Below are 19771 nucleotides of genomic sequence, written 5' to 3' on the forward strand. Positions count from 1 at the left end.
TAGTCCCAGCTACTCGGGAGGCTGAGCCAGGAGAATGGCGTGAACCCGGGAGGCGGAGCTTGCAGTGAGCCGAGATCGCGCCACTGCACTCCAGCCTGGGCGACAGAGCGAGACTCCGTCTCAAAAAAAAAAAAAAAAAGCCACAAAATGTATTTGGTGACGACTACCAGAAAAGTACAAAATCATTTAATAACTGGTTTTCTACACCTTGATTTGTCAAGAAACATAGTAAAAAAAGGCAAGGATTGGTGTCCATGTATTTTCTGTTTTTTAGTATCGTACTTTATTAAATACAAAAATATGCCACAAAGCCGGGCGCAGTGGCTCACGCCTGTAATCCCAGCACTTTGGGAGGCTGAGGTGGGTGGATCACAAGGTCAGGAGATCGAGACCACGGTGAAACCCCGTCTCTACTAAAAATACAAAAAATTAGCAGGGCGAGGTGGCGGGCGCCTGTAGTCCCAGCTACTCGGGAGGCTGAGCCAGGAGAATGGCGTGAACCCAGGAGGCGGGGCTTGCAGTGAGCTGAGATCCGGCCACTGCACTCCAGCCTGGGGGACAGAGTCAGACTCCATCTCAAAAAAAAAAAAAAAATTGATCTGTAATGCGATTGTATGTATTTGTCTTTGAAAATGTCTTTTAACAGAAACAGATATTGCCAAATATTGATATTAACCCACAATCATGATTTTAATTGAGCATATTCATTACCGGGAAGGCAGTTATCTATTGGTTCTTCATCTGATATTTGCTTTTCAGTATGTCATCACAGTGCTGATTAACTACTTCCAACTGAAGGTTAGGTAGAAAGTTTCTCCACTGCAAAATTAAACAAATTTTTGAAATATGAAACTTTCTGTGCATTTGTGTCAACTTCTGAAAAATGCTGTGGGAACTATATTTGAGACTAGAAAATGTGTCCACTCATATTCATGTGGGAATGACGATCTAACTTCTTTGACGGCTTGAGGAGTATATAAAGCAGCCTGAAATTATTTGGGATTTGAGTATCAGTTGCCACTGAAATGACTTTACCACAGTCTTTCACATATAAGCACTATTTTGCCTTGAAATCTTACGTTAAATTCATTTTAAAAACATTACCCAATCTTCAGAAAAAGCTGATTTCCAAAGTTAATTAGTATTTAATAGCATTTGAGGGCAGTTCTCTTTGTTCAAAAAAATTTCAATCTCAGCCTTTAGCTCAAACAATTGCGAAAAAAATACTTTACCACTTCTAAGCCAGTCAGGATATTCGTCCTCTAACAAAAATTCATGCAGCTGATGCTAGTTAAGTCCAAAAGAGCAAACTGACTTCCCAGTTGACAATACCGATTCAGTAACACACATGGATAGATGGAAATATTTTCTGCAAAGTATCTGCCAATGAATAACAACGAATAACCATCAACTATGAATTCCTCAGTTTTACAAGCCTTGTAAATTAGTCCAACTAAGCCCTTCTCTGATCCGTATGTATTTTATCACCATGAGTTCCAGCACATCCTAGCAGATTCCACTTCAGATTGTACTTAGTGTTTTCTCAGCTTTGAAAATATTCTTGCCTGTAGTTGTTCTGCACAGACTAGTCAGAGGCCAACTTTTCTGCCACTTCAAACTTGGCACTGACTCCTTGAATAAAGAACAACTGAATTGTATCAATAACATCTGCCGGCTCATCAAGAGCCAAGAAAAACCACTCCAAATCATTTGCCTTGTTTTTTAATTGACTAGTGATGTTGCTTCAAATGTCCTCAACTCTTAAATCAACTGTTCTTGCCAAAAAGCTAACAGCCTAAAACAAGTTTATTTTCTATGGATGTAATTTTTTTGACTGCTTCAATAAAATACAATTTAATTAACTCAACATCAGTAAATGGCTTTCCTTGCTTGGCAAACAAGCCACTTGGAAACTTATTTTGGAGGTAGCCTCATTTTCACTTTTATGAAGAAATTATGCTGTGATGAGACACTCCATTTTTAAGTTTTGTAATTTTTCTATTGCTTTTCTGAGAGTTGGACATAGTGTAGTATACGATTAAGGTATATTGTATTCTTCTATTGCAGCTCTAGCGTCACTTCATAATAAGAGCAATGTTTTGCTATTAAATTCAGTAACAAAATAACCCACACTCCAGTGTGCCTTAAAAGCATGCCACTCAAAGTCTATATTTTTCTTTTATTTCCTTGTTTTGACAAGATGGATACACAGTGGTAATAAATAAATAAATAAAATTAAAAATTCCAATCTGGTCACAGACGTGGCACTCAAAACACTGTCAAGTGATAATAGCAGCACTGAAATTTGTGGTACACCAAACAGTAGCTTGAAGTAATGAGAATGCCATATACAGTTTCTGTCAAAACTCCTCAGCTCTGCCATTATAAAGCAAAACCAGCTGTGTTCCAGTAACACTTTATTTAAATGAATAGACAATGAAATTCAAATTTCACATGTCACAAAGAATTACTTATTTTTTATTTCAATAGGTTTTGGGGGAACAAGTAGTGACTGGTTACATGAATAAGTTCTTTAGTGGTGATTTCTGAGATTCTGGTGCACCCATCACCTGGAAGAATTATTTTTTTTTGATGTTTTTAGTCATGTAAAAACAGGTAGTTTACTTACTTCTGTTCTAGAAAACACATTTCAAAGATTTCAATTTTTTATGGACTCAAACTGTCATTTTTGACCCTTAACCAAAAATTCTGTCCTCAAGAGAGAAATTTTCTGGGAAAAAAAACTAATTTCACTATAATCCATCAAATTCTTTATTACAATAAATGTTTATACTTTTGAAAAAGAAGAAATTACAAAAGCCACTATAAAGATCATACCATTCTTAAAGACTATCCCACTTCAAAACACAACCACCTTTCAATTATGCTACTCTTCTTACTGAACTGTTTCCCAAAATTTACAAATGTAAATCCAAAACATCACATAAAACATATAACAAGGGATGTCACTACCCAAATTAGAGATCAACCACATTCAATATAATGAAGAAAAATTTTAGGGAACACAAAGAACACAATCTGACCCATTAGTTTGTCATGTTTCATTTTAATAAACATGTTTTCTCTCTCTCCCTGTGTCTTTAACACACATACTTATAAACTCAATAAATGTTGGTTATTGTAGAAGTATGTGCTCCCAAGGATTCAAGGGTGATATATTAGAACATATTACTAGTTCTGGTTAGTCAACATCACTTTATATGATAGTTATATCACCTGTATTTATGACAAGGAATCATTTTTTCATTATATAATTTTTTAGTTGCCTTAAGTCTTCATCTTGCTTGATGACAGTCGTAACAAAATCAAATGCCTAGAACGCAGGTTTTTAAAAGGTTAATACCAGTTACCAAAAAGGTAAAAAAAGAGTTTTTTCACTAAAAGCCTTCTAATAGTAGATTTAATTGCTGCTGAGCCATGACCTTAGTTTTAAATTTAAAACTTCCTGAAGTCTAAAAGCATTTTAATTCATTCCAGATTTTAACTGCTACTTTTCATATTATACCTGATAAGCTGATTTATACAGAACAGTTAAAGCTTTTCTTATATTAATACTTTCCATATTATACTAGATAAGGCAGAGGTTCTTTTATTAAAAATAAACACTATGATAAAGAAATTATTTCTCCAAGATAAAATATTCCACTTAAATAATTCCTTTTCATTAGTTTTTTTAATGCACTCGAAAGTATAGGAAGCAAAAGAATTCAAAAGTCTGGGCTGGGCACAGTGGCTCACACCTGTAATCCTAGCACTTTGGGAGGCTGAGGTGAGCGGATCACCTGAGGTCAGGAGATCAAGACCAGCCTGGTCAACACAGTGAAATCCCAATTCTACTAAAAAATACAAAAATTAGCCGGGCATGGTGGTGCGCACCTGTGATCCCAGCTACTCAGGAGGCTAAGGCATGAGAATCACTTGAACCCGGGGGGGCAGAGGTTGCGCACTCCAGCCTGGGCAACAGAGTGAGACTCCATCTCAAAAAAAAAAAGAAAGAAAAAGAATTCAAGAAGTCTATATTGTATAACACTGGAATTACTTCTGAATCTTGTCTTGAAACATCCATTTTAACATGGTTAATAAATAGAACATACCTATTTTCACTGACAATATTTTGTATCACATATTTAAAGAACTTAGCTATAATTTTTGTTGGCTATACTACATTCCATTGTTTATTCCACAGTTTGATTCCCTACTTTAAAAGCAAATACTCTTAATTTTTTGGCAGTTAAATGAACATGTTAGTTAAATGAGCTATTACAAAACCAGCCCAATTTCTTTTTCTAACCCCTCTCTCACATGTATTCAATAAACACATTTCCTACTTTTTCTAATGATTTGAGATATTAACATTTAGAACATTAATCCATTTAGAATTATATACAGATATATAATACATCTAGAATTTTTTCTAAAGGAAAATGTCTCAATTTCTCACTAATTCAACCTTTTCCCACTGATTTAAAATATCTCTCTGGTTATCACATTCCATAAACATGGGTCTGTTTTGTACTTTATTCACTAAACTATTTATCTGTTTCTGAGTCACATTACCTATCCATCTATCTACATATATAGATACATATGTATTGCACATACACGTATAAACACATACACTTCCCAAAGATTTCACCCAAATGTCTGACAACAGTAAGTATAGAAAGCCAGGTCCCTGAATCTAGGTCTACATGTTCAATTATATAAGCCTGTGGTAGAGAAGACAGGTCTCATCTAGAATCATTCCAAGTCAGAGTAATGCTTCACCTAATCTTTTTAATATACTTGGTCTTTTTAAACACTTTTGTTGCAACCCTTACAGCAAATAATTCAAATACTCTGAGACCAAATAATTCACATAAGAAGATAGGCTTACATCAGAGGTAAAGCATAGGGTTTCTGCTTCTCTCTACTGCCATGACCTTAAAAAATGAAAACAATTTAAATTTCAATTTTACTCTTACTAATAAAAAATAATCTCTGATAACTAATTTTTCTTTCATCAAAAACGTACATAGGTCGATAAGCTGTGTAAAGTTTAGTCAAGTTCTTTAACCTCTCTCTATTTTAGCTTCCTTAATATAGAAAATGGAGATAATAAAGTACATTCCTTACAGAGTTGTTAAAATAAGTTTATATGGTTTTGAACTAAATCTGTCACTTAGAAAGCATTCAATAAATGTGAACATATATGTTTGCTAAAATATAAGTGATCAATAAATATTAGCATACATAATGTAATAAGTCCCCTTCCAGCTTTCTTCCTGGGGTTAGAAGTTCCCGGTAAGTATAATAGGATGACATACACTTCCATGCCTAATTTCTTTATGCTAATATAGCAGTAACATAACTAACCAAGTTCCTCTTCCTCTAGCCTCAAACTTGTAGCAATCTGCTATTTTTAAAATCAATCTCTCTCACACTGTATATACACATACATACAAATGCATATACACATACTCACATATAGATGTATTTTATACTAGACTGCATTTCTACATTAACATATAGTCCTGATTTTAAAAATAGAGAAATTGAGACACTGAAAGGTTAAGTTATACTGCCTTTTGTTACAGTTTATATCCACTCAGTTAAGCATCTCTGTCCCAAAAGAAGGGTCCAGAGGAAGAATATGGGTGTGTGTGTATGTGTGTGTGCACGTGTCCATGTCAGAGACAGACAAAGACACAGAGAAAAAAAGAGCATGTACTTGATCCTGCGGTAAGAAGGAATGTTCTCTAAGAAAACTCCAAAACAGGAATCTGATAAAACTTGAGCTGGTGATTACCCTCTCCTCACTACCAGAAAGTAAACTGGTATCTTGTCTCTAACCTAAGTACTCAAGACTCTTTTTTGGTTTCATGCCTTTCCCACATTACTAAGTAATAGGTGCTTGCTGAAATAAATACAAAAATATAAAAGTAAAAAGTCCCAATACTTCCTTGTCTCCTAAAATCCCACTCCTGAGAGGTAACCAATTGTTATGAACCTTAAAAAGGACAGTGATGATTTACTGCTCCACAGTACTCCTTCTTGGCCTATTCTTCTATCCCAATAATATAGGGTGAAAGAAGGGCCACAGAACAGTTTTTCTTTCTTAAAGTCCCTCTACAGCAGGTAAGTAAATCTCTGACCAGAAAGGAGGCTGCAAGTACTTTTTGTAAGAAGTCCAAGTTGAATACTAGCTACATATTAAAGCACAACTGAAAACAATGAATGAAAATCAACAAGGGGCCAGGAGTGGTGTCTCACACCTGTAATCCCAGCACTTTGAAGGCCAAGGCAAGCAGGTCCTTTGTGCCCAGGAGTTTGAGACCAGTCTGGGCAACCTGAAGAGACCCCATCTCTACAAAAAATTTAAAAAATTATCTGGGCATGGTAGTCCGCACCTCTAGTCCCAGGCTGAGGTGGGAAGATCACTTGAGCCCAGGAGGTAGAGGCTGCAGTGAGCTGTGAGACTCCACCACCACACTCCACCCTAGGCTATAGATAGGTTACTAAATAATATAACATAACATAACATACATGGGTAAAATTCTAAATATTCTAAATATTCATGCAGTGATTTCAACCTATTATTTCATCAACATCATCTTTACTGTATCCTTGTAAGATTCCTAAAATGGATTTCTGTAGACATTTATTGTAACAATATAGCCAGCTGTAACATTAAGAACATGGGCTCTGTGGCCTGACTGCCTGAGTTCAAATCCCAGCTTTGCCACGTAGTGACCCTGTTATTATAAAATCTTGGTAATAATGGCTGGATACAGTGGATCATGCCTGTAATCCCAGCACTTTGGGAGGCTGAGGTGGGCAGATCACAAGGTCAGGGGTTCAAGATCAGCCTGGCCAACATGGTGAAACCCCATCTCCACTAGAAATAGAAAAATTAGCTGGGTGGGGTGGCATGTGCCTGTACTCCCAGCTACTCAGGAGGCTGAGGTAGGAGAATTGCTTGAACCCAGGAGAGGGAGGTTGCAGTGAGCCAAGATCGCACCACTGCACTCCAACCTGGGCAACAGAGCAAGACTCTGTCTTGGGGGAAAAAAAAATCTTGGTAAAAACTATGTCCATCACAGTGTTGTTCACAGGCAGGACACAGGGTTAATTCATAAGGTGAGTTCAATGAGATAATACATGTAAAGTTTTGGCAGGTTCCTGGACCATACAGCCTAGATGATTTTTACTTACTAAGTCCCGGAAAAATAAGCAACTTGACCAAAAATGTATGCAAAGTAAATTACATGAGAAGAGAAAGCAACAGAAGGAACATATTAGCATTCCAATTTACTCACTTTCTACTTGCCTAGCCTAAACCTTCAAATAAGGAAGAAAAAAATTAAATTTTATCCACCAGATTTCCAATAAAACAGGGTAGCCTACATGGGATAGGGCTCCTACCTGCTCTACACGTCCATGAAGACGTGTTTAACACAAGTTATCCTGCTTGATGAAAATTAAAACAATCTTTAACCATCACTCCCAACTCTAATGTGCTATCAGACTCCAGGGAATGCCAACTTTGGGATCCAGATACATAAATTAGCACATAATCCACATTAAGGTCATAATAGTCCTCTAGAAAGACATATTTCCAATGACTAAATCACCCCAAAATCATAACTTTAAGATTCTAATAATAATTTCTTTTATCTGCAACCTTAATGGATACACTCACCTATAAATTTAGATAACATACCTATATATCTCTGTGTCTATATATATAGATCTGTATCAATCTATATATAGTATATACGTATTATATACATTATACATACATAATACAAGCTAAGTAAATCAAATTTGAAAGAAGAATGAAAAAGTACTATTTTTAACAGGTTAAATCATAGGAAGTTACAGACACTCAACCATTTTTAATCTATAAAATAGGTTCATATGGTTCAACCTAATACTCAATGACCAAAATGGCCTATGATATAATCAGATTTCCTAGTGTCCTCACAAATTACTGTAACTGCCATTTTTGGACAGCATTTAGTGATTCAAATAAATTGTGGGTCACATCATTCTCGTGTCTTTTTTGTATTACTCTAAAAGTTGCCAAAACAGAGTGGCAGATGCAAAGTCCTAAAGTTACATGCCTGGTTGGCCTCAGATTAACACCACAGTTTTCCAGCAAACAGTCACTTAAAAATACTGACTTATACCAAGACTTCTTTCAATTATAATATTTCTGACTTCATATTTCTTCACATTTCTTCCCCAAGACAATTTATTTGCCTTATGAACAAAAGGATATTTTCCTAAAAAACTGTCAGGAAAGAAGCAATTTCACTTCTTTTCCTTTTTACCCTTAGTCATGAACGCATGGTAAAGAAAAATGGAAAAATGCAAAAAATTAGAGCCAAAAAAATCCAACTCATATTCTTACTACCCAAAGATAACCAATGTCAACATTTTGGCTTATTTTCCAGTCTTTTTTTCCACATACCTTTTTTTTTTTTTCTTTTTTTGTTCAACAATTGAGATTACATTTTATACAGTGGTAGCCCCTAGCATTCAAAGATGTTTTTACATTTACAATTACAAAAATTTGTACAAAATCCTGGAAGTTCATCACGTGATGTATTTATCCCTACCTGACATATTGCTAAATGAAAAATCTTACATAAAATCTCCATCCATCCAATTCTCAGTTTGGGTTTAGTTTTCTTTACCATTGTATTAGAGTCCGTTCTCACACTGCTATGAAGAAATACCTGAGACTGGGTAATTATAAAGAAAAGAGGTTTAATTGACTCACAGTTCTTCGTGGCTGAGCAAGCCTCAGGAAACTTACAATCATGGCCAAAGGCACCTCTTCATAGGGCAGCAGGAGAGAGCATGAGTGCAAGCAGAAGAAATGCTACACACTTATAATAAACCATTACATCTTATGAGAACTCACTATCGGGAGGAGACTCGGCATGCAGGAAAGTGCCCCCATGATGCAGTCACTTCCCACCGGGTCCCTGCCACGAAACATGGAGATTATGGGAACAACAATTCAAGATGAGATTTGGATGGGGACACAGCTAAACCATATCAACAGTAGTCATATATCCAGAAACTCATAAAGTTACACTTACCCACCCCAACACAAGTTTCAGATAAATTCTAAACTTACGTATTTGTGTAAGTTCATTGCATGTTAATGTTAGTACTCTAATAATACAGCGTAGTGGTATTTTAGTAAAAGTTCTTTCAATTTCTTTACAAACAGCTGTTTTCTAAGATAATTAAAAGCCTAAAAGGGACACTTAAACTTCTGTGTTTAATACTGATGGCTGTCAGCCAGGTGCTATGGCTTCCGAGTTCAAGATCAGCTTGGGCCACATAGTAAGACCTCATCTCAACAAAACATCAAAAAAGTAGCTGGGTGTGGTGATCCCAACTACTGGAGAGATTGAGGCGGGAGGATCGCTTGAGCCCAGAGATCAAGGCTGCAGTGAGCTATGAACACACCACTGCATTCCAGCCTAGGGAACAGTGAGACACTGTCTCAAAAAACAAAAAAAACACTAAATCTAAATCTCAACTCCACCACACAGTTAACTCTCAGGAACCATTTCTTTATTTGTAAAATGAGAATAAATGTCTAACTTACTGGTGTGAAGATTAACACAACTCTAAATATGGATTAAACTCCTCTTACAGATCTTATTTAAAAACGAAGGAACTATAATTTCTTGGAGCTCAATATGTAAAACTACATAATAATAAAAATAAAAGGGATACAAGCTGAGCTACTTTAGTCAAGTTGAAAATTAAACACAGTTACTTGTGAAGTACTATAGCTTCTGCTTTTTTGCCTAACAGTAGATTCCAGAGGGGATACATGGAGACATATTAGGCAGCCATCCAGGTTAAGAGAAAACAGGAGCCTAAACTAGAGCAGTGACAGATCAGAAAAATATCTAAGAGACAAAAAACAAGATTTGGTGACAGACTGAATTCAGGCGCAGGCTCATGTCTGTAATCTCAGCACTTTGGGAGGCCGAGGCGGGTGGATCACTTGAGGTCAGGAGTTCCAGACCAGCCTGGCCAACATGGGGAAACCCTGTCTCTACTAAAAATACAAAAAATTAGCCAGGCGTGGTGGCAGGTGCCTGTAATCCCAGCTATTCAGAAGGCTGAGGCACAAGAACCGCCTGAACCCAGGAGGCAGAGGTTGTAGTGAGCTGAGATGGCACCACTGCACTTCAGCCTGGGAGACAGAGTGAGACCCTATCTAAATTAAAATAAAATAAAATAGGCTTTTTTTAAAAAAAGAAAAGGGAATGGTTGTTTTCTGGCTTAGACACTGATAGTTCATAGTGTCTAACTATGAACAATGATGAATACAGGTTGAGTAGCCCTTATCCAAAATGCCTGGGAGCAACATGTTTTAGACTTCTGATTTTTTTTTTTATATTTGCGTGTACATAATGAGGTATCTGGGGGATGGGACCCAAGTTTAAACATAAAATTTATTTATGTTTCATATACACTATGATGGTGTCAGGCTGTCACCCAGGCTGGAGTGCAGTGGCATGATCGCAGCTTACTGCAGCCTCAATCTCCAGCTCAAGCAATCCTCCCACCTTCTCCCAAGTAGCTGGGGACTACAGAGATGCACCACCATACTTGGCTGATTTTTTTATTCATAAAATTCATTGTTATGTGCCCAGCCAAAATCATTTCAAGTTTTTTTCTTACTCACCATGTAAACCTAAATGCCATACACCGTAACAGTTCTCTAAACTTATCTGCTTAACAATTTGATTATAATATATAGGCAAGGTGTGATTAATTCTATATGACACATAAAAATCAATCCCATATCTTTTTTAGTCACATTATATATATATTTCATCCTCTCAGATTGCTGTTCATGTACTTTAAAAACAATTATGGAATGGTCAGCTTCTCTACTAGACTGGCATTTAGCAATTCAGAAATTCCCCTTACTGTTCCCCTCATTCTTGCAATATATTACCTTTGTAAGTAAGGATTAAACTATGCTAATTTCTTATTTATTAGTACTTGTGACACACTGCAAGAGAAAAAAGAAAGTATTATTAAAATATAGTTGGCTAACAATTTGACTAACAATTGCGCAAAGAATGCGAACAGACATTTCTCCAGAGATGAAATATAAATGGACAAGAAATGAAAAGATGCTCACATCCAGCAATCCCATTTCTATATATCCAAAGAAACTGAAATCAATATGTCAAGGAGATATCTGCACTCCCATGTTCACTGCATCACTATTCACAATAGCCAAGATACAGAATCAACCTAAATGTCCATCAACAGATGAATAGGAAAAAAAATGTGGTATATATACAATGTAATATTTGGCTTTTTCTTTTTTTGAGACAGGGTCTTGCTCTGTCATCCAGGTTGGAGAGCAGTAGTGCCATCACAGCTCACACCTCAAGGGGTGCTTGAGGTGGAGCTCTAGCAATCCTTCCACCTGAGCCTCCCAAAGTGCTAGGATTACAGGACAGGCATGTGCCACTGAGCCAGGCCTATTCAGCCTTAAAAAAGAAGGAAATCCTGTCATTTGAAACAACATGGATGAACTCAGAGGACAAAGTAAAATAAGCCAGGCACAGAAAGACAAATAACACATGATCTCACTTACACGTAGAAACTAAAAAATTTGAACTCACAAAAGCAGAAAGTAGAATAGCAGTTACCAGGGGCTGGGAGAAATGAGGAAAAGTTGGTCAAAGGATACAAAGTTTGAGTTAGAAAGAAAAAATAAATTTTTGAGATCCATTGCACAGCAGGGTGACTATAGTTAATGGCGTATTACACATATTTCAAAATAGCTAAGAGAATACATTTCAAATGTCTTGCTGGAAAAATTAAAGGAGGTGACAGATATGTTCATTAGCTTGGTTTAATCATTCCACATCGCATGCACGCGTGTGTATGTATACATATATATCAAAACATGACACTGTACCCCATAAATGTATACAATTATGATTTGTCAATTAAAAATATTAATTGAGCTAGGCATAGTGTCTGGAGGCTGAGGTGGGAGGATCATTTGAGCTCAGGAGTTTGGGGCCAGCCTGGGCAATGTAACAAGATCCTGTCTCTTAAAAAAGAAAAAGATGGCCGGGCACGGTGGGTCATGCCTGTAATCCCAGCACTTTGGGAAGCCGAGGAGGGTGGATCACCTGAGGTCAGGAGTTCGAGACCAGCATGGCCAACATGGTGAAACCCTATCTCTACTAAAAATGTAAAAAACTAGCCAGGTGTGGTGGTGGGCACCTGTTATCCCAGCTACTCCAGAGGCTGAGGCAGGAGAATCACTTGAACCCGGGAGGCGGAGGCTGCAGTGAGCTAAGGTTGTGCCACTGCACTCCAGCGTGGGCAACAAGAAAACAAGAAAAAGATGCTCAACACCACTAATTATTAGGAAAATGTAAATAAAAAAATACAATGAGATATCACCTCATACCTACTAGAATGGCTACCATCAAAAACATTGAAAAAAAGTCTTGTCAAGGATTATGGAAAAATGGGAGCCCTTGTGTACTGTCAGTAGGAATGTAAAATGGTACAATTAGATAGAAAATAACATGATCTCAAAGAAATAGCTGCACACCCATGTTCATAGCAGTACTACTCACAATATGCAAGAAGTGGGAAGCAATCCATGTCCAATTAAAAGATGAATGGATAAACAAAATGTGGTACACACACACTATGGAATATTACTCAGTCTTAAAAAGGAAGGAAACACTGAAACATCATACAATAAGGATGAACCTTGAAGACATTATGTTGAGGGAAATAAGTCAGACACAAAATGACAAATACAAGATTCCAGTTGTGTGAGGTATCTAGAGTAGTGAAACTTACAGAAACAGAAAGTAGAATAGTGGTTGCTGGGGCCTAGGGGCAGAGGGGAATTAGAAAGTTGTTTAATGGGTGTAAAGTTACAGTTTGACAAAATGAAAACATTCTGGAGATTAGTTGTACAACAATAGGAATACACGTAACACTACTGACTTATTTTTTATTTTTTTTTTTTGAGACGGAGTCTCGCTCTGTCGCCCAGGCTGGAGTGCAGTGGCGCGATCTCGGCTCACTGCAAGCTCCGCCTCCCGGGTTCACGCCATTCTCCTGCCTCAGCCTCCCGAGTAGCTGGGACTACAGGCGCCCACAACCGCGCCCGGCTAATTTTTTGTATTTTTAGTAGAGACGGGGTTTCACCGTGGTCTCGATCTCCTGACCTTGTGATCCGCCCGCCTCGGCCTCCCAAAGTGCTGGGATTACAGGTGTGAGCCACCGCGCCCGGCCAACACTACTGACTTAGAAATGGCTAAAATGGAGGCAGGCATGGTGGCACATGCTTATAATCCAAACTTCTCCAGAGGCTGAGGCAAGTGAACCTGGGAGGCGGAGGCTGCACCACTGCACTCCAGCCTGGGTGACAGAGGGAGACCCTGTCTCAAAAAAGGACAGGACAGGACAGGACAGGAAAGGAAAAGAAAAGGCTAAGATGGTAAATTTTATGTCTTTTGTTTTTTAACCACAATTACAATTTTGAAAACAAAAAATGGCTAAGATGTTTGCATATGTACAGAGCTAACAATTTTCATCCCTGACTTTTCTTGATCTATGAAAAGTCAGAGAAACATCTGCTCTTTAATTCAAAACCTTCAAAAACTACCTGGATAGTCGGGTAACTAGAAGGGTTGAACTTCCTCAAGGGAAGTTGCTTTATACAGGGATGGGCAGCAGTGACTACCATGTTAAATATTAGAAGGTAAAAAAATCAAAAGAAGACTACTTTGCGATTAGTAAAATCAGTATGAAATTCAAATATCAGTGTCCATAGTAAGGTTTTAATGAACACAGCCATTCCACTTGTTAGCATATTGTCTATGGCTGCACTTTACCACACAAACACAAGGAGTTGTCAGAGTTGTGACAATTCTTTTAAAAACAGTTTAGGATAGGTGTGGTGGCTCACACTTGTAATCCCAGCACTTTGGGAAGCCAAGACCGGTGGATTTCTTGAGCTCAGGCATTCAAAAACAGTCTAACATGGTGAAACTCATCTCTACAAAAAATACAAAAATTAGCCAGGCGAGGTGACAGGATTGCTTAAGCCTTGGAGGTCAAGGCTGCAATGAACTGAGATCATGCCACTGTACTCCAGGCTGGGTGACAGAGTGAGCCCCTGTCTCAAAAAAAAAAAAAAAAAAGTTTGCTGACTCATGCTCTATATGTTATCCCAAAATAAGGAATTAGATGCAGAGCAGAAATAAAATGAAGTAAATTCAAAAAAGAATATCAACAAATTAAAATGTTGATTGAATGAAGTGATTTTTTTAAAAATAAAAAGCCATAGTCTTTTCTGTGGCTTTCGATTTTATTTCTACCCCCAAGCCATCTACACAGACACCCAGGCACATGCACACATGTCTTATGTTTAATACCTTCAGTATCTGAAGTAAGCCTCAGTTTTAAGATAAACTTTCAGCCAGGCGCAGTGGCTCAAGCCTGTAATCCCAACACTTTGGGAGGCTAAGGCAGGTGGACTGCCTGAGCTCAGGAGTTTGCGACCAACCTGGGCAACACAATGAAACCCCGTTTCTACTAAAATACAAAAAATAAGGTGAGTGTGGCAGCGTGCGCCTGTAGTCCCAGCTACTCGGGAGGCTGAGGCAGGAGAATTGCTTGAACCCAGGAGGTGAAGGTTGCAGTGAGCCGAGATCATGCCACTGCACTACAGCCTGGGTGACAGAGTGAGACTGTCTCAAAAAAAAAAAAAAAAAAAAAGATAAACTTTCATTAGTTATTAAGCTCTTTGGGCACTCTTAATAAACATAGGATTTATACCACTATTCAGTTATACAGCTTTGTCTTCTCAAATAACTGGACTGAAAGTTATTTTTACTTCATACAAATTTAGAAAAGGCATCCTATAAAAGTCAAATTATACAATGAAATTATTGAGAACTAATGATAATAAAAAGTTCGCATCACTTTTATCACTTTCTTAAAAGCAAGCTCAAGGGGGTAGACATAGAGGTTGTAATTTATTGTGTGAGCTTTCAAAGACAACTAAAATGCTTGCTTATATCAAGAAGTTTTGGACAGTGTTCTAACTGGCCATGTATGTTTGTTTCAGCCAGTTAACTTATTAACATAAAATTTAAGGAAAAATAGAATTTGTTAAATACTAATATACTTAAAACGACATAATATATTTATTTCGGCTTTATAATAGCAAATAGAGAGTAGATAACTACTGTAAATTGATCTTCACTGCAGACCTTCAAATTTCAGATGCCAGCATTTGGAGGACAGTATGAAATAATGTAACCCCTCTGAAAAATTCCAACCATTTTTTTCTCAAGGTAGAGAAGAAAATTAGTCCAAAGAAACTTAAGTAATCTTAACATAAAAACAATCACACTCCTTGTAGTTAGTAAATACTATAGTAAGCCTTGGCAGTAATGAGCAGGAGTAACAAGTCCAAGATGAGATTTAAGACTGTTTTAATTTTTAAAACAAGTCACAAATAGAAACAGTAATAAAGATGTGGAAAACTGCTTAATCTCTTGATAATCAAATATACGTAGTAAGTAAAATAACATGTAATACCATCCCTACTTAACAAGCCACACACTTCCTAAAACTACCATGAGAGCAGTAATGTTTCCATTAAACTGGTTCATATGTATGTGTTGCTAGTGGCACTCTAAAGTTACAACTCGTACAATACAGTAACATCCCTAAAGACATTCATATTTTTTGACTAAATAACTCAATCAACAAATTGAAACAGTAACTACAATACTGTAAGATGAAATTTTCCAAAGGGATAAAGGGTATGTTATACTGTAAGCAACTCTAAAAGTCTGTTTTGAAAGCTAAAACATTTTTTATGTTAAATTACTGCTCAAAGGGTAATAATTTAAAAGAAGCAAAGTGACTAAAGATGTGTATCACATTTTTACTTATAGGACAAAGAACTGAGTACAGAGCTGAGAAAATACCCAGCATTAAATAGGATACACACACACACACACACACACACAATGTGATTTCATGAAGAGCTGTCTTTTAAAAATATATTGTAATGCTCTGAAGATTTTATCTGAATCCAAATGTAACTTACATTGGTACTAGCCAGTTGCCAAAAAAAGACTTTTAAAATAACAGTAATCTGTCTGGGCATGGTGGCTTATGCCTGTAATCCCAGCACTTTGGGAGGCAGTGGCGGGCGGATCACTCGAGGTCACGGGTTTGAGACCAGGTTGGACAACAAGGCGAAACCCTGTCTTTACTAAAAATTCAAAAATTAGCTAGGAGCGGTAGCACGCGCCTGTAGTCCCAGCTAACTTGGGAGGCTGAGGCAGGAGAACAGCCTGAATCCAGGAGGCAGAGGTTGCAGTGAACCGAGATCCCACCACTGCACTCCAGCCTGGGCAACAGAGTGAGACTCTGTCTCAAAAACAAACAAACAACAACAACAACACAAAAACCAGCTGTCTTCAAGGCATCAAAGGCAAAGATAGTTCTGCTTCCAATTAAACCTACAACTCCAGATGGCTAACTGCTCCACAAGTTGGTCCTATTCAAACTCTGTATATAATCCAGTGGTCCCCAACCTTTTTTGGCACCAGTGGCCAGTTTTGTGGAAGACAATTTTTCCATGGACCAGGGGTAGGGTGGGGTGGGGTGGGGTGCAGTGGAGATGGTTTCAGATGAAACTGTTACACCTCAAATCATCAGGCGTTAGTTCGATTCTCATAAGGAGCGAGCAACCTAGATCCCTCGCATGTGCAGTTCACAACAGGGTCCGTGCTCCTCTGAGAATCTAACGTGGTGGATGATCTGACAGGAAGTGGAGCTCAGGTGGGAATGCTCACTGGCCTGCTGCTCACCTCCCGCTGCGTGGCTGGTTCCTCACAGGCCAGCGACCAGTATGGGTCTGCAGCCCTGGTGTTGCAGACCCCTGATATAACCAATTGATAATTTAAACAAAAGGATGATAAAGAGGCTGAGAGAAGAAGAGCATGGTTAAGAGGAGAAAAAGATTCAAATTCACCCAAAATTTCAAAACCAAGTAAAGTATTAAAAATAAGAGCAAACAAGGACTTTCTACTTCCAGTAATGGTGATCAGGTCATCAAACCAATCTCTGGCTGAAGAAACTTGAAAAGTTGCACTAAGTTTAAAAAAAGAAAAGTCTGCTTCTAGAGATCAGGCAGTAAAGAAATGGGGCCCGAATTCACGAAGTTCCCAGAGGTGAGTCTGGTATACCGTTTCTTCTCCCCTACAGGCATCTGTTGATTTAAGCAGTGACTGTGAGGCTGGGAAGCTAAGGAAAACATCTGACAGCCTCACTGGGCTAGCCAGACAAAAATGAGACCCTGAGCCTCCCTCAAACTCTGGGTTGGAATCTCAACCTCAGAGCAAAAGGAATACAATTAAAGCCCAGCTTCAAATAATCTCAATCCTTCAAAGTGAATTAAGAAAAGCAGATTTATAGGGCCCCTATATTTCTGTCAAAATTAGATGTAAATTTTATGTCATGGAAGACTACCATTATTCTAAGCCTCAAATTACTTCTATAGTTTTTCACATCAAATGTCTCATACACAATAAAAAACAATCAGAAATCCAAGAAAATAACACAAATGAAATGCAAATGAAACATGGAACAAGACCCAAAGGGATCTAGATAATTAAGTTATCAGACACAGACTGTCAAATAAGTATGCTGAGTAGCAAGACTGAAACTTTAGCAGAAAACCTGCAACTAAAGAGAATAAAACTGAAATTCTAGAACTAAAAAGTAAAATAAACTAAATTAAAGAACTCAGTGTATGAGTCTGATGGCATATTAGACACAGCCTAAGAGAAATAATGAACTGGAAGATTGGTCAGAAAAATATATCTTTAAAAATACACACAAGAATAAAAAGATAAAACATACAAAAAAGGATGTAATAAACATAGGGCAAATTTAAGAATGTCTAATACATGTATAACTGGAGTACCAGGAGGAAAAAAGATGACAAGACAGGAGCACTATCTGAAGTGATACGGTCTGAGAATTTTCCAAAACTGATGAACACGCTCGTCAGTCCTGTAAAACACAACTTTCTATTCTACTGATAGAATGATGCAACAGAACTTTCTATTCTATTGATAGAACGATGGAAACCTTCTCCATCTGCCAATACAGTAACTAACAGAAACATTTGGCTACTGAGAACTTAAAACGTGAGGAATTGAATTTATAACTTTTTAAATGTTAATTGGTATCAATAGTTACATGCAGCTAGTGGCTGGCACTGGGCAGTGCAGTCCTAAGTCACAGATATAAGAAGTCCTACAAACACCAAGCTGAACAAGTAAAAGACACCTAGACATATCACAGTAAAACTGCTGAAAACTAAAAATAAACACCCCCACTGCAACAAAAACAAAAAGTGACCAGAGATCTACAAGCTAGAGTACAGTCAAAGGAGCAACAATAAGACTGAGAGTTGATTTCTCAACACAAACTGTGGAAACCAGGTCTCAAGGGCACTGTGCATAGCTGCAACATGACAAATGAAAATAACTGCCAACCAAGACTTCTATACCCAGCTCCCTCCCCACAAAAAAATCCCTTCAAGAATAAAAAATGAAAAAAAAAAAAGGGATTATCAGATAAGCAAAAAAGAATTCCTCAACAGATAGGCCCAAACAGAGAGAGAAAAAAAAAAGAGGGAGTATTTTCAGAGACAGAAAATCAACCCAGCTAGAAGCCTGGAAATGCACTGAAGATTGAAGGGAAAAAACTGAGTATATAAACAAATTTAAATGTATAATTACTGAATAAAACACTAATGATAATATCTTGTGGGGAGTTAAAATATCAGAGAACTATCTGGCAATAGTATATAATTCTGGAGAGGGAAATGTACAATTAATGTTTTCTAACGTTGCTGCACTGACCAGAAAGAGAAAAAAGTGCTAACTTATATCACACTTTAACACAGAAAGGAAGCATATTGTAATCTCTAGGATAAACATTAAAAACAAATTTAAAAAAAGATGGTCTAACTATTAAGCCAAGTTAGGGAGTGGGGGGGTATTTGGAACAAAAAATAATAATAATCCCAAAAGCAGCAGAAAATAATAAGAGAAAGTTCAAACAGGATAAATAGAAATCATTTATTAGGAGTATCAATTTAAACCTAAATATATCAGCAAGCATATTAAATGTAAATGTACTAAATGTTCCAATTAAAGAACAAACATGGTCAAACTAGTTTTTTTTAACTAATATATGCAACTTACAAGATATAGCTAAAACTCGAAAGCTGAAAGAATGGGAAAAGCTGTATCACGCAAATACCAAATGAAAGTGTATCTGTCTTAACACTAGATATGAATACTACAAGGTAAAATGCAATACTGAGATAAAGAGGGACACAATAAGAAGTTTGATTCACCAGGTAGCTTTTGAAAAGCCTTGACTTGTCGGCACTTATTAACCTAACCAAAATACATAAAACAAAAACTGACAAATCAAACACACAAACAGACAAATGTTATAATCATTTGGGAATATTTTAACAAACCTTTGTCTGAATAGGAGCAAACAAATGCAAAAGCAGTAACAATCTGAAACAGAAACAAACTTGATAGGACATATTATACCACATCTAACAACTATAGCCTATAAATATTTTGTTGTTGTACACAAGGAAGGTTTACCCAAAAAG

At 37.2% G+C, this 19771-nt stretch overlaps 1 protein-coding gene across 4 annotated transcripts in view; it reads right to left on the bottom strand.

Moving 5' to 3' along the window:
* TLK1 (tousled like kinase 1) overlaps positions 1 to 19771 on the bottom strand; it is a 166493-nt gene that overhangs the window by 129191 nt on the left and 17531 nt on the right. The window contains exon 1 of one of the 4 annotated variants that reach the window (XM_031651354.1): positions 1233 to 6471. The exons of 2 other annotated variants lie outside the window; for them this stretch is intronic. The gene's annotated coding sequence lies outside the window, so the exon portion shown is untranslated. Of the gene's footprint in view, positions 1 to 711; positions 1196 to 1232; positions 6472 to 19771 lie in introns of those variants that run through there. One more of the 4 variants, XM_031651353.1, reaches the window with a different exon arrangement.

This window comes from Papio anubis, chromosome 10 (genome assembly GCF_008728515.1).
Source record: "Papio anubis isolate 15944 chromosome 10, Panubis1.0, whole genome shotgun sequence".
Classification (NCBI taxonomy): Eukaryota; Metazoa; Chordata; class Mammalia; order Primates; family Cercopithecidae; genus Papio; species Papio anubis.